The sequence below is a fragment of the Macrotis lagotis genome, chromosome 6, assembly GCF_037893015.1.
Source record: "Macrotis lagotis isolate mMagLag1 chromosome 6, bilby.v1.9.chrom.fasta, whole genome shotgun sequence".
NCBI classification, from domain to species: Eukaryota; Metazoa; Chordata; class Mammalia; order Peramelemorphia; family Peramelidae; genus Macrotis; species Macrotis lagotis.
Window position 1 is genome coordinate 208369398 of NC_133663.1, and position 14632 is coordinate 208384029.

The following is a 14632-nucleotide window of genomic DNA, read 5'->3' on the forward strand; positions in this document are numbered from 1 at the left end:
AAATGATGATACAACAATTTGCAATGCAAAATGGTCAAATAAATCTTATCTTTGAAAATTTCAACACCCTTCCCTTCAGTTACTTTAATACTACTAAAGTTTTGGCTTCCAGAATTCTGGGATATAGTATCGTCTTGGTCAATGCCACTTGGAATGAGCTTGTATAAATCATTTGTCTTTGAGTTTATTCAGTAGAAAACTGAAAATAAAATTTATTCACTTTTTCATAGGTTCCTTGAGAAAAGAGTTTCATCAAACCACCTGTTTAAAATGACATTTTCCCTCTTCTTTTAGATAGACAAGATTCCAAATATGGTTCTCTTTCTAATAACGTAACTGCTTTAGCAATGAAGAGCAATAAAAATGTCTATTATGGAAATATAGATCCTTTAATTCCTTTATAAACTTTTCCCCCTTAAAATTTCTTGATCTAAAATTGAGTGAAGGGCTGTATAATGCTTACTTCCAATTCTTTTTTTTCTTTTCTTCTTTTTTTAAAGCCAGAAGAGAGTTTGGGAAGCTGTTAGTGTTTCTGCTATTAAGTCATCTGTCATCTGTCTATCACAGATTTGGCTATATCTTTGAGATGTGTTAATATCTACTCAATGCTTTTAAAAAATTGTATGTAGCTGGGTACTGTACCACTAACAAATCAATATGTAAATGAAAGAACAATATATTTCAGGGTTTGTTGTAAAGTCTGTGTGATAACTAATGAATATGATGATCTTTCCCTTTTACCTAGACATTCTTTTGCATGCTTCTGCTATTTCTTCTTTTTTAGTTTCTGGCATGATTTTATAATGACCACAGGTTTCCAGTCTTGTTGTCTTGCACCCTGAAATGTTGCCTTCACTCTGCTATTCTCATTTAGTGTGATCCAATAGTGATTTCAAATCTCTGCTAGTTACATTGTTGGCTGAGAGTAGAGCTTCATTGGGAGTAGCAGGGCATTAGAGCCAACAAACCCTGTCTGAAAAAAAGAGGTCATATTTAGATGGGGTGTGGTGTCCAGTGGTTAAATCTTTATAGACCCAAAATGGGGCCAGCACAATGGGGGGGGGGGGAGAGCATGATTAATATGGTGATTACTTTTCCATGGTGTTATTAATGCCATACTTTAGTATATTCTTCCCAGGTTAAATACTGACCAGGAGTATTTATTAATATGTCCATATGCAAATAAATATGGAATATATAATTTAATGCATTTATACACCTGTAAATTTGATATTAAAATCAATTAAGTATACATACCTTTAAAAGAATGCATAATGAGAATAACAGCTGCTTATGGTTTTTGCATGAGCCAAACTGACATAGTATACTAATAAGAAACTATGAACTATGTCTATAACTATACTCTATAAAAGGTTCTTATGATGATCAAGAATCTATACTCACAGAATTTTTCTTTATCAAAACTGGTGCTTCAGATGAGATTGAAAGAATATCTTTTTTTTCTTACAGAATTAGATCACATAAATGTCTAAAACTATGATTTTTATAGATAGGGTTAAAGGGTGTACCAAGTAATTCTTGCTTATGAGTCACAGAATTATACAATTTTGGGTTTGAAAAAACATCAGAGGCTACCAAACACAACTCATAGCTGAAAAAGGAATATTCATTACAGCATAGGCAGTGAGTAGTTTTCAGTCTTTGCTATAAGATCCCCAGTGAGAGAGAACCCATTTCATCCTAATTTAACCCATTTCACTTTGAGAAAGCTCTAAATTTTATTATTTTTTTCCTTATGTCAAAACTAAATTTGCCATTTTATAACTTTCACTGATGGTTCATAGCTTCTTTATCTGAGGTCAAACAGAATGAGATTAATTCCACACCCACATAATAGTCTTTCACATACTTGTCAACATTTATCAATTCAGGGATGTGTTGTAACCAGATCGTATTATAAATTTTCAAAGTGATACCTATACTTCACATATTACTCACAAAAAATAAGAAAGAAAACACCACACCAGGATCCTTTGATGAGACAAATATATCTAATTATCTAAGTCAGAAAAATCAAAACAGAAGGAAAATAATAAGCAAATATAATTAACAAACATTTGCTCAAAAATCTTAACAAAATCCTGTCATACAGATTATGTCAATTGAACAAGTGGTATTTATACCAGGGATGTAAGGATGATTCAACATTTGGAAAGCAAACAATATAATTAATTTTATTAAAATTGAAAATATCCAAAACCATATGATCATTAGATGCAGAAAATGCCTCTGACAAAGTGTAATATTCTTTTATGCTAAGAACACTACAAAAAAGGTGGACATAGAAGAATCTTTTTCATTATCTTAAAAGGAAGTATCATATGCAATAGAAATATACTAGAACCTTTTCCAGTAAAAAAGCTCTCCTTACTATTATTTAATATAGTTCTGAAAATGTTAGTAATAGCAATAAGATAAGAAGAAAAATTAAAAGAATAAATATAGGTAAATGGAAATACAATATCATTACTGATCATATGACAGTTTACTTGGAAAATTCTAGAGAATCAAAAATTGAAGAAAAAAACAAGATATTAATTGAGAAAATTATTAACATAAGTTATGTGCAACAAAATAAATCCTGAAAAATCAACAGCATTTCTGTATAGTAACAGCAAAACTCAAGAAGTAACAATAGAAAGGGTTATTGTTGTTGTTGCTGTTGTTTGTCCTTCATTCATGAAGAGGACCATGACATCAGGAAAATGATGCCATAACTTGAAAGTGAATTAGGTTTAAGTAAATGAGGGCTTTGCAAAGTCATTAGCCTCACTCTTTCCTCTAGAGTCATGGAGGTGCAGTGGCAAAATATAAATCAGGATGGCTGCAGATGGTCCCCAACAGAAAGGGAAATCTCACTTCAAATATCTATAAAATGGATACATTTATCTGGAGCAACCATGTGAAAGCATACAAAACACTTTATAGAATCAATTACCAAGTACTCATTTGAGAAATAAAAGAATAACTTAAATAGCTAGCGAACTATTCTGTACTCATGGCTAGGCCATGCCAATATGACATTAATGATAATAGGAAAACTAATTTACACTTTCAATGTCATATCAGTCAAATTGCCAATAGGATTCTTTACAAAACTCAACAAAAACCAAATTCATTTGGACAACCAAAGAATTAGAATATTAAGAGAAGATGAAAAGAAGTAAGGATGAGGGGAAATAGTATTTCTAGATTGCTAACTATATAATAAAACAGTCATAAAAGCCATCTATTGCTTAAATTATAGATAGAAAAAACACAGAAAAGGGAGATTCAGAAATGATAGAATTAAATAACCCAGTATTTGATAAAATGGAAAATATAAATTATCTAAGGCAAAACTCTGATAAAAAATACTGCTGATAAAACTGGAAAGAGGTCTGGTAGAAATTAGACCTAGAACAACAGCTTATACATTTCCAAAATACATTCTAAATGGATATAGCTTTAGTACTAAAAATCACATTTTAAAAAATTAGAAGGAAAAAATGATCATATACATTCTCAATATTGGGTAGGAGATATATTCTTTTTTTTTTTTAGGTTTTTGCAAGACAATGGGGTTAGGTGATTTGCCCAAGTCCACACAGGTAGGTAATTATTAAGTGTCTGAGGTCAGATTTGAACTCAGGTACTCCTGACTCCAGGGTCCATGCTCTATCCACTGCGCCACCTAGCTGCCCCAGGAGATGTATTCTTAAACAAATAAAAATAAAGTTGATGAAAAAGATAAAATAAATACTGATAACTTGAAACAAAAAGGCTTCTACATTAGCTTTGTCTATAAAAGATAGCATTAATGCATGTACAGAAGTAGCTGAAAGGGAAAAATATTTTTGTCAAATTTCTCTGGTGGGAATTTGGTATCTAAAACAGAACAATTAATATATATATATATATATATATATTCATATATGTGTGTGACTATAGCTGCTCTACAAAAGAAAACTGATCAATGGTATAAGCAAACATTCTCAAAAGAAGAGCTGAAAAGTATTCATAATCATATTTTTAAAACCTCCAAATAACCAATTATAAGAGAGATGTAAAGCAAAACAATCCTGAGGTTTCACATCATACCCTGCATATTGGCAAAAATGATCCCCCAAAATGTCAACAATGTTCGAGAAATCACAAAAGGATCAACATACTAATACATTTTTGGTGGAACTATGAAATAGAGAACTATTTTGGAAAGCAATTTGGATTTGTGCATATAGAGTGACTAAGTTGTCCATACTTTCTGAACCAGAGTCTCCATTACTTAATCAATTCTTAATAAGAAAAGAAATCAAGGGAGATGCCTATCAATTTAGGTATGACTAACAGGAATGTAATGGAATTAGTATGTTCTAAGAAATGATGTGTGTGATTAATACAGAGAAGCATAAAAGGATCCATATGAATTGATGCAAAGTAAACAGAACCAAGAAAATAATATACATGGTTACTACAACAATGTAAATGGAAAGAACAACCACTCATCAAAAAATGAAAAGTAAATGTAACAAAATCAAAAAGATAAAATGATTAAATGAAAAGCAAGGGGAAGACATTCCCAATCTCATTCTTCATGGTCCATATGTGTCACACATGGTATATGTTTTCAGATTTTTCAGGGTATCAATCAGTTATAGTTTTCCCCCCTCTCTAAAAAACACCATTTCTCATATAAGATGGATCCCTGGAAGGGGAAAAGTAATAATACTTAAGATAATTATGGTGATCTTAGAAATAATGTGTAAAAGAAAACTTTTTAAAAAAATGTCATGATGAGCTTTTATACCACAGAAATTGCCAAGTAGGGGCAGCTAGGTGGTGCAGTGGATAAAGTCAGGAGTCAGGAGTACCTGGGTCCAAATCCAGTCTCAGACACTTAATCATTACCTAGCTGTGTGGCCTTGGGCAAGCCACTTAAACCCATTGTCTAGCAAAAACCTAAAAAAAAAAAAAAAGAAAAAAAAGAAATTGCCAAGTGTTACAAAGTAGGACTTGATTTTATTATTTTGTTGATTGTCTGGACTTAAAAAATTGATGAGAAAATATTAAAAATAAAGATTAAGCTTAAATACCTACATTTAAATATTTACTTTTGGGGGTAGAGGGAATTGGGGAAGAGGGGGGAACCAAATGTGAAAAATTTACTAACCCATTCTTGATTATTCAGTTCAGTTTTCTTTAGGCTCATATCCCTAGTTCCTTCAATTAATCCTCAAATGGCATGAGCTCTGGGTCTTTTGCCATTCTGTTTTCTCTTCTCTGTACTTCCCCCAGAATATCAATATGTTGTCTAAAATATGGCACCCTGAACTGAACACAAGACTCTAAATCTTGTAGATTCTTGTAATTGGAGAAATCATGCCTTCCTTAATGCAACCCAAAAGTATTTTAACTGCAACATCTCTGCCCCAAACTTTTTCCAACAAGTTTTTGCTTAACCATGATTCAACCATCTTCTACTTGTAAAAATGATTCTGTTTGAATCCAAAGGTCTATCTTTACATTTGACCCTATGAATTTTATCTTACTCTATTCAGTCCTGTGCTCTAGACTTTAAAAATATTTTTGCATCCTGACTCTGTTATCAAGTATGCTAAGTATTCTTTCACTTTGTGAGTTACTTGAAAAATTTGCCATCTATGCTATTATCCAAATCAATGATAAAAATGTTAAATGGGTTGAGCACAAATCCCTGGAGCACTACAGTGGAGAGTTCTTGCCAAGAGCCAATTCTTTTAAGTCCAGTCATTCTACCAATTGCCAATATCTCCTATCCTGCATCTCTCCATCTTTTCTATAAGAATAGAATGAAATGCTTTATCAAATACTTCGTTAAAATCCAGGTATTATAAATATTCAGAATTCCCTTGATCACCCAGTTTAGTAATGCTGCCAAAAAAAAAAAGGAAATGGGGATAGCCTGGCATGGCCCATTCTTGAGAAGACTCTTTGTGAACAACACTGATTCCTTTTTTCTAGTGGTTCTTTAACCATCTCCTTAATTCTAGAATTTCATCAGAAACTGAAGTCAAATTAAGTAGCCCATAGAATTTATATGTTCAATTTTCTTTAATTTTTAAAAGCTGGGACAATATTGGTCCTTTAATAGTTTATTGATACTTCTCTCTTTCTGTGTTCTTTAAATTTTTACTAACAGTACGTTGATAATTAGAGCTACCAGTTCTTTAATATCCAGGAATATGGTTCATTTTGGCTAGGTGACTGAATTTAGGTAATTTCTATCTCCTTACTTACATTATCAGCTTCATATCAGCTATTTTTCCCCCTTTATGGCAAAAGAGAAAGAGAAGCAAAATTGGAAGAAAACAGCTATTTTCTTGATGTATAAGTTTATATTGTCCCATCTACAGTATACATTGGTCCAATTCCTTCTTTAAAACTTCTTATGGGGACAGCTAGGTGGTGCAGTGGATAGAGCACCAGCCCTAGAGTCAAGAAGACCTGAGTTCAAAAGTAACCTCAGACACTAAGTAATTTCCTAGATGTGTGATCTTAGACAAGTCACTTAACTGCATTGCTTTACCAAAAACCCCCCAACAACCTTCTTTTCTCCAGTGTAGCTTCCCTTCCCCATTTTTCCTTGAAGTAGTGTTATTCAAATTTCCAGATGCAAGATTAATGATTACTGTTAGTTGTCAGCATGTGAGACAAGTTAACAGTAAGATCTTCCTTGGTTATAAGATTCCAAGAGCAGGTAGAATGATTCTATTCTTTATTCTCTGAAACACAAAGTTCAAAATCTATAACAGGCAAATTTTCAGAAACTATAGCATACTGTATAATTTGATCCAAAAAAAGGATAGGTGAGATCCTAATTCACTGAGAGGCAATTAGAAAAGTTTGCCTGGAAAACTTTCCTCAAGGAAGCATGAATAATTTTATAATTAAAGCTGGAAACAGAAATGGAAAGACAGGGAGAGGCCCATTTGGCTGGTAACAAACTTTAAGCTCTTTCTGTCTATGCTACAACAAAAATTCTGGGATAAAAATGAAAAAAAAACAATGAAGCTTTGGAGATTGGGTTCTATAGAGTGACAGACTTTTGAATCCTTGATTCAAAAAATCCTAAGGATTCCAAAAATCCTTAGATCGCAAAATTTCTTTTTAACTTCTTCATGGATTAGCTTTAAGGAGATGTAACCTTGCTTGATCTTTCTTGCAACTATCTTGAATTATGATTTCTAGAGTTAACTTTATATCAATTATTGCTTTTGTATTTGTATCTTAAACTATACTTTTAAAAGCTCTTTAGGGGGTAGCTAGGGGGCACAGTGGAAAGAGCACTGGCCCTGAGTCAGGAGTACCTGAGTTCAAATATAGCCTCAGAAATGTAATAATTACCTAGCTGTGTGACCTTGGGCAAGTCACTTAACCCCATTGCCTTGTTTAAAAAAAAGCTCTTTAGAAATTTCTGAATCTACTCATGCTAGACTGGAGAAGCATCCCATTTCATAGAATGAAGAATAATTTGAAAAATATATCCAAAACTCTATGTGTAATTCTGTTTTTCAAAACATAAAAGATTCATATTTTTATAACTTAAAGACAGAATAGGAAGATAGAATGAATTATAGAATAGTCCATCCCTTGTTTTCCTTTATATGTTAAACTTCCACAGATTTTCTAGTTCATTTCAATTGTGCATTATTTTAACATATAAACACATTTTAATCATTCTTAAAATTCATTTTTAAAATTTAAAATATACCATGAATATGTTTATTTAAATAATGACCTTTAATTACTAGGAATATAAATACAAAGCACCAAAGATGGATTTTTTTTTTTAGGTCTTGACTTTCCTCAGCAAAAATCAAAAATAGGAAAATCTCTTGGAACCCATTTTTTGAGGGATATTTGAGAGAGAGAGAAGAGAGGAGGTTGAATGTTTTCCCTCCATTCCTACCCTCTCTGACCTTTTCCAGTCTGACCTGGCTTATTAGTTATTTAAGTCAATCAACAAGCATAGCCCCAGGTGCACATTGCTCCATGTGGTATTAGGTGAAGTGGAAGATAACCTCTGAAATATTTCTTTAGCTAGATTCACTTGTTCCACTGCATTCTCCAAATGAGGACAGAAGTACATACACTTTAGAAGTGCTTAGAAACTCAGTTCTTTCAGTATCTTCACAAAATGGCCATAATTATGTAGTGGGTATTGGATTGGCCTATAATGACCTTCCCAGGGAGAGTGAACCAGGACCACGTCTGGAAAGTACTTCAGGTATGAATATGATTCAGCATTTGGGCACATTTGGAGATGACAAATGGCTACTTCAAGCCATATGGTGAACCAAGTACTTGTGTCCTTTCTGATATGATGTAGCAAAGCCTGGTTAGTTTTCTGCTCATACCCCTACACAATGATGAATCATTCTATTAATACATGATATGGATCTTTCATGTTCAGCATTTATACTTGATTTATATTGTACATTGAGTATCTATTCATTCCTTTGTGGAGATTAAAATTTATTTTCAATTGAAAAAACTTCACAATTATTTGATTAAACAAAAATAAACTGCATAGGAACAATTTTAAGGTTCTAAGAGATACCAACCTTGTTTTAAGGCTCCTGGTAGCTGACACAACATTTCCTTGCTACCTTCTCCAGTCTTCTTTCTTTATTTTGTTTTAGGTTTTTTTTTTTTTTTTTTGCAAGGCAATGGGGTTAAGTGGCTTGCCCAAGGCCACACAGCTAGGTAATTATTAAGTGTCTAAGGCCCGATTTGAACTCAGGTACTCCTGACTCCAGGACCTGTGCTCTGTCTACTGTACCACCTAGCTGCCCCTCCAGTCTTCTTGATAGACCACAATGATACATTTAGAAACATCTGTACAGGAGTTTTTGAATACCTTTGCTTGCTTTTCCTTTGTCCATTGCTTTATCATACCTGGAGCTATGAGACCTGGGATTTGATGATCAAAACTGTTTTGAAAAGCAAAGGTTTCCCTTTCAGAGGAGGCAGAATGAATCTGCCAAATTATGATGAATTAATGCCAACTAAGTATTGTAGCAACAGAATAGTAAGGCTTCCCCTAGGGAAAAGCCCAACATTCTAGGCCTGCAACAGAGGAATAGTCAAACAGAAAGCTAACCAGGTGTTGAATAATAAGGACATTCTCCTCATATCACCTACAACACAAGGTTGTGAGAGGATGCTTTATATGTACATGAAGTTCATGAACAGAAGGCATAAAGGAGTAAAGAAAGAATTTTTTATTATTAAAAACTAAAAAATATGAAAGAACACATTTAATGACACAAAATAGAGTAAGAACTGCAGGACATTATGGTCTGTTAACTCAAAGAGAGGAAAAAGAGGGAGAGAGGGCGGCTAGGTGGCCTAGTGGATAAAGCACCGGCCTTGGAGTCAGGACTACCTGGGTTCAAATCCGGTCTCAGACACTTAATAATTACCTAGCTGTGTGGCCTTGGGCAAGCCACTTAACCCCATTTGCCTTGCAAAAAAACCTAAAAAAAAAAAGAGGGAGAGAAAGAGAAAAGTTATATACATATTTGGAAGCTGAGAGCTGATTAAGAAAGGACTATTGACTTTATAAAAAAACAAACAGGAGTTTCTGTTTTAAGCTATAGGAGATATAGAAGGTATAAGAGTGAGAGAGAAAAATGAAGATAAAGACTAAAAATGGTAAGAGAAGAAATAATTACCAGAAACAAAAACAGGATTTTGCTGTTTGAAGACACCATAACAAAAGTATTCAATTAACAAGAAACTGCAGACTGATAATTCCTAATCAGAATGAAGAAGGCAGTTTCATCTATTGTCCTTTATAGCCACCTAAAAGTTTTAGTCATTGAAGCTGCTCTAAAGGGATATTGCCTTTTTCCGGCTGTATAAAAATTAGTGAAACTAGTTTACCGTGCTCTGAGAGTCAATCTCAGCTGTTTGTTGTGTTTTGCCTTCTAACTTAAAGTAACACTGGGGTAGCTAGGTGGCACAGTGGATAGAGCACTGGCCCTGGAGTACCTGAGTTCAAATGCTGCCTCAGACACTTAATAATTACCTAGCTATGTGGCCTTGGGCAAGCCACTTCTTAACCCCATTGCCTTGCAAAAAAGAAAAAAACTAAAAAAAAAAAGTCTGAGGCTGGATTTGAATTCAGATACTGCTGACTCTAGGGCTGGTGCTCTATGTGCTGTATCACCTAGCTGCCCCAATAAAAGTTCTGAGAAACTTAAAATACATTAAGACATTTGAGACACCCTTGTAGATTCTCTGTACTCACCTCAAGATCTGGAGCAGACCCTGATGATTTCTCTTTACACAACCATTCACAGACACTTCTTAGATTTTAAGCTTATCTATTTAAATTAATTTTAGAATAATAATTAAATTAGGGATAGCTGGATGGCACAATGGATACAGTGCTGAACCTGCAGTCAGAAGACCTGAGTTCAAATCTGATTTCAGACACATACAATCTGTGTGACTCTGGGAAAATCTTCTTTGCTTCACTTTTTGTAAAATGAACCAGAGAAGGAAATGGCAAGCCCCTTCAATTTCTTTACCAACAAAACTCCAATCATGAAGAGTCAGACAAGACTGAATAATATTTAAATTAATAATAAAATTAAGCAAATGTACTTATCAGTAATACAAGAAAAATAATGTCATAGGGCCTCATGTTAAATCGGGGCCGGTGCTTTATCCACCTAGCCACCCCTTGGCTATGTTTTTTGATCATTAGGAAGCAAAAGTACTACAAGACACTTTTTGCTTATTTATTGATCTTCTTTACTCTCCAGATAAATAAATTACCTTCTCTTCTATTGCTCAATACCTGTCAAATTATATTCATTCTTAAAAGAGCATTTAGAAAGTATTACTTTAAGTTTTGGTTTGTGTTTTTTTTTGCAAGGCAATGGGGTTAAGTGGTTTTTCCAAGGCCACATAACTAGGTAATTATTAAGTATCTGAGGCAGCATTTGAACTCAGGTACTCCAGGGCCAGTGCTCTATCCACTGTGCACCTAGCCACCCCAGTGTTACTTTAAGTTAGAAGGCAAAACTCACAACTAACAGCTGAGATTGACTCTCAGAGCAAGGTAAACTAGATTCACTAATTCTTTTTTTTTTTTTAGGCTTTTGCAAGGCAAACGGGGTTAAGTGGCTTGCCCAAGGCCACACAGCTAGGTAATTATTAAGTGTCTGAGACTGGATTTGAACCCAGGTACTCCTGACTGCAAGGCGGGTGCTTTATCCACTATGGCACCTAGCCGCCCCTTCACTAATTCTTATACAACAAAACAACAGAAATATCTACCTTTCTCTTTTTTTACTTTTCCCTTTCAAATCAGAGGGCCAGAAAAAGGTAATATCCCTTTAGAGCAGCTTCATGACTCTAAAACTTCTAGGTGGCTATAAAAGGCAATAGATGAAACTGCCTTCTTCATTATCTAATTAGGAATTATCAGTCTGCAGTTTCTTGTTAATTGAATAATTTTGTTATGGTGTCTTCCAACAGCAAATAGAAAAGTTCCATGGTCCTTATAGTACGAAGATAAAGTAGATATCAATGCCCAGCTTTAATGTCTTTTCCACTAATAAAATATCAGTTTCTGATGTAAAACACTTGACATTTACACATTGAAGCAAATTATTCACACTGGCCTACACTGTCTCTGGAACACCTGACCCACAATCTATCATTATATCATGCCACTTATTTATAAACCTGTGTGTGGATGATATTTTATTCTGAGAAAAATGGGACATAAATGTGCCTCTAAGATTACAAAGCAATACAAGAACATTAATTGCCAGTGTGTATACATTGTTTCATCAAAGGAATCTATCTACATTGCCCAAGTTCAATTAATTTCATCAAATATTTGCTAAACATGTACTCTGCCAAGCACTGTATTAGATATTACAAATATAAAACCCCAATAAAAGGATAGTCACTGCCCTAAATAGGATTACATTCATCAGATTATTGCTTCTATTCATTTTTACTTGTCTATGTATCTTTCACTGAATAGTTCAAAAATTTTGATTATTTGCTTAATTCCATTCAATAAACTTCTTTAAAAATAGTCTTTTCCAAGTAAAAAACTTCTCATATTTCTGTAATTTGTCAATCTTTAACACTTGTAAAGTAGTAAAATACAGGACATAGTAGAAACTAAATTTCAAAAGAAACTAGTTACTCTAAGATAGCATTCAGTGTGTGTATCTTAGGGGGATTAAATGCAGATGAGAGGGAGGAAATGGTTGACCAGGTTTACACAGTGAAAAAGAGTAGCAGATTGTTTTGATGGAACATATAGAAACTGAACAACCTCTTAAAATTATGAAGAGCACAATATGCATTCTATGCAAGAGGCATACTGAAGTAAGGAATGGAAAAATAGTAGTTATCAGTTTTGCTCTTGGCAAAGGGGATGACTATAGTCCTTTTACCTCTATGCTATGTAGTTTCCTCATATTTCAATTATGTTCTTACTCCTGGTTTGGACAACATCTATAACAACAATGATGTTGAGTGGTTTCCCATTGTGGTTAATATGTTTTCCTCTCCTATTTTCTGGATGTGCAGGAGAGGACCCTGTAACCTCCATTCAGCACGAATACTCCCTTCTCCCTTCTCATGAGATCTAAGCTCTCCTTCCTGGAAGATGGAGGAAGAGACTGTCTTTTTAAACACAATTTCAGCCCTTATAAACCTTGAATCTGAATGCACTGAGGACTTTTGTCCTGTTCTACCGGTGTCTGTCTTTGCTGCATTCTAAATTCTTAGATAAAGGAGTGTTCCACTAGAATTAGTTATGCCTCTGACATAGGTGATCTGTGTCATAACAAGGTTTTTGTCTCAGTTATCCAGAGATAAGTTATTTTAATGCAAATCTGAAAACCTTATGTGGTTTCATAGGGCTTTAGAACCTAGATAATTGTCTCTCTATGGTATTATCATAATTCATTTTATGAGAGAAAGAAGAAGCAGATAATATAGTTATAATCTTGTCAATATCTAAAATTATTTTGAGGCCGCTAGATGGCTCAAAAGATATAGCATGAACCTAAAGTCAGGAAGATCTAAGTTCAAATCCATCCAGACATTCCCTATTTGTGTGACTCTGGGCAAGTTATTTTAAACCTTAATCTGTCTAATGATGTGTATTGAATGGAATAAAAGAAGGGGAAAACCACTTTTGTATCTTTGCCAAGGAAACTCCATATAGGGTCATGAAGAGTCAGACATGACTGACTGACACAATGATAACTTCATATCATGTAGCTATTTTGTTACAACCTAATCTGTATTTTTGTGGCACAAGGGTTTATCTGTTCTCTAGTTGCCCTTAGGATAGCAGAGTAGAAAACTAGAACCAATCAACAGAAAACTAGAATTGATCATGAAGTCAATCAATCAACAACTATTTTATTAAACACTTAGTATTTTCCAGGAATTCACAGAATTACTTACTTTCACATTTTTCTTCCACTGAATGAGGCTTGAAGAATTTAGGCAAGAGATTGTTAAGCACATTGAATCAGTAAATTTACACAAAGACCAATATGCCCTCAAGGGGCTTATTTTAAATCAGAGAAGTGGAAGAACTCATTTATTTTCTATAGCACTGTTAGCTAGATCTTCATATTTCAAATCCCCCCTCTTGTCTAAGTTTCCTGATCCTTATATCTGGTGAGAAGTTGACAGAAATTGCTATTTATTAAGTCAGTTCTTTTCTCTTCCCTCTGATCCCCTTTGGGAATCATAGCATGGCATATGACTCCATCTTCTCAGATGGAGAAGATGGGGCCTCATGTTATACATTCTCCATTCAGAACAACACTGATTCAAGCATAGGAGTGCTAGTCCAAAGCAGGTGATTAATATATATTTCTTGGCTTGATTTGACAAATTGACTTCTATACAGGATCCTAAAACCAGGTATTTTTCTTTCCTTCCTTGTTTGCAAATATTTTTTCAGAACAAATAGTTTTGGAGGAATCACGTGAGTACCACACATTGTATTGGAATGAACAGATTTAGCAGTCAACCTAGAAAACAGAATTCTATTTTTGGCCCTACCCCTAGGGAAAGTAGAAAGGAAAAGGAAGAGAACAAGCATACATTATGGGTACGCTATGTACTAGGCACTGTCCGTCCTGAGCACTTCACAAATATTATCTCAAACAAACCCCACGGCAATCCTAGGAAATAGATAATTCTGATTTCATAATTGAGAAAATGAGGCAAAAAAGAGAATATGCTCAATGTCACACAATAAGTGTTTGAGATTGGATATGAACTCAGGTTTTCTTGGCTCTAGGTCTAGTGCTCTCACCAATGTTAATAATGAGGGAAGAGGCTTTTTGTTTTGAATCATACTTGTACCCTGAGTCTAGGAAGGCAAGGTATAAGCATAATTTTGATTAACTATTAAATTCCAAATGCTGTTTAAAGAGGGGAGAGGGAGAAAGGAAGGGAGGGGACAGGAAGGAACAGAGAAAGACAAAGAGAAAGAGAAAGACAGACAGACAGACAGAAACAGAAAGCTTTAGTGATACCTGGGTTTATGTCCCATCTAAGATATAAAAATTGCTATATGACCCTGGGC

General features: G+C 34.2%; 1 long non-coding RNA gene across 1 annotated transcript in view; it reads right to left on the bottom strand.

Annotated features, from left to right (window-relative positions):
* Positions 1-423: 423 nt before the first annotated feature.
* The window catches only part of LOC141491386 (uncharacterized), a 101219-nt gene continuing 87010 nt past the window's right edge, over positions 424-14632 (bottom strand). Inside the window, exon 3 of the long non-coding RNA XR_012469588.1 lies at positions 424-973. This is a non-coding gene — a long non-coding RNA (uncharacterized LOC141491386). The remainder of the gene's footprint in view (positions 974-14632) is intronic.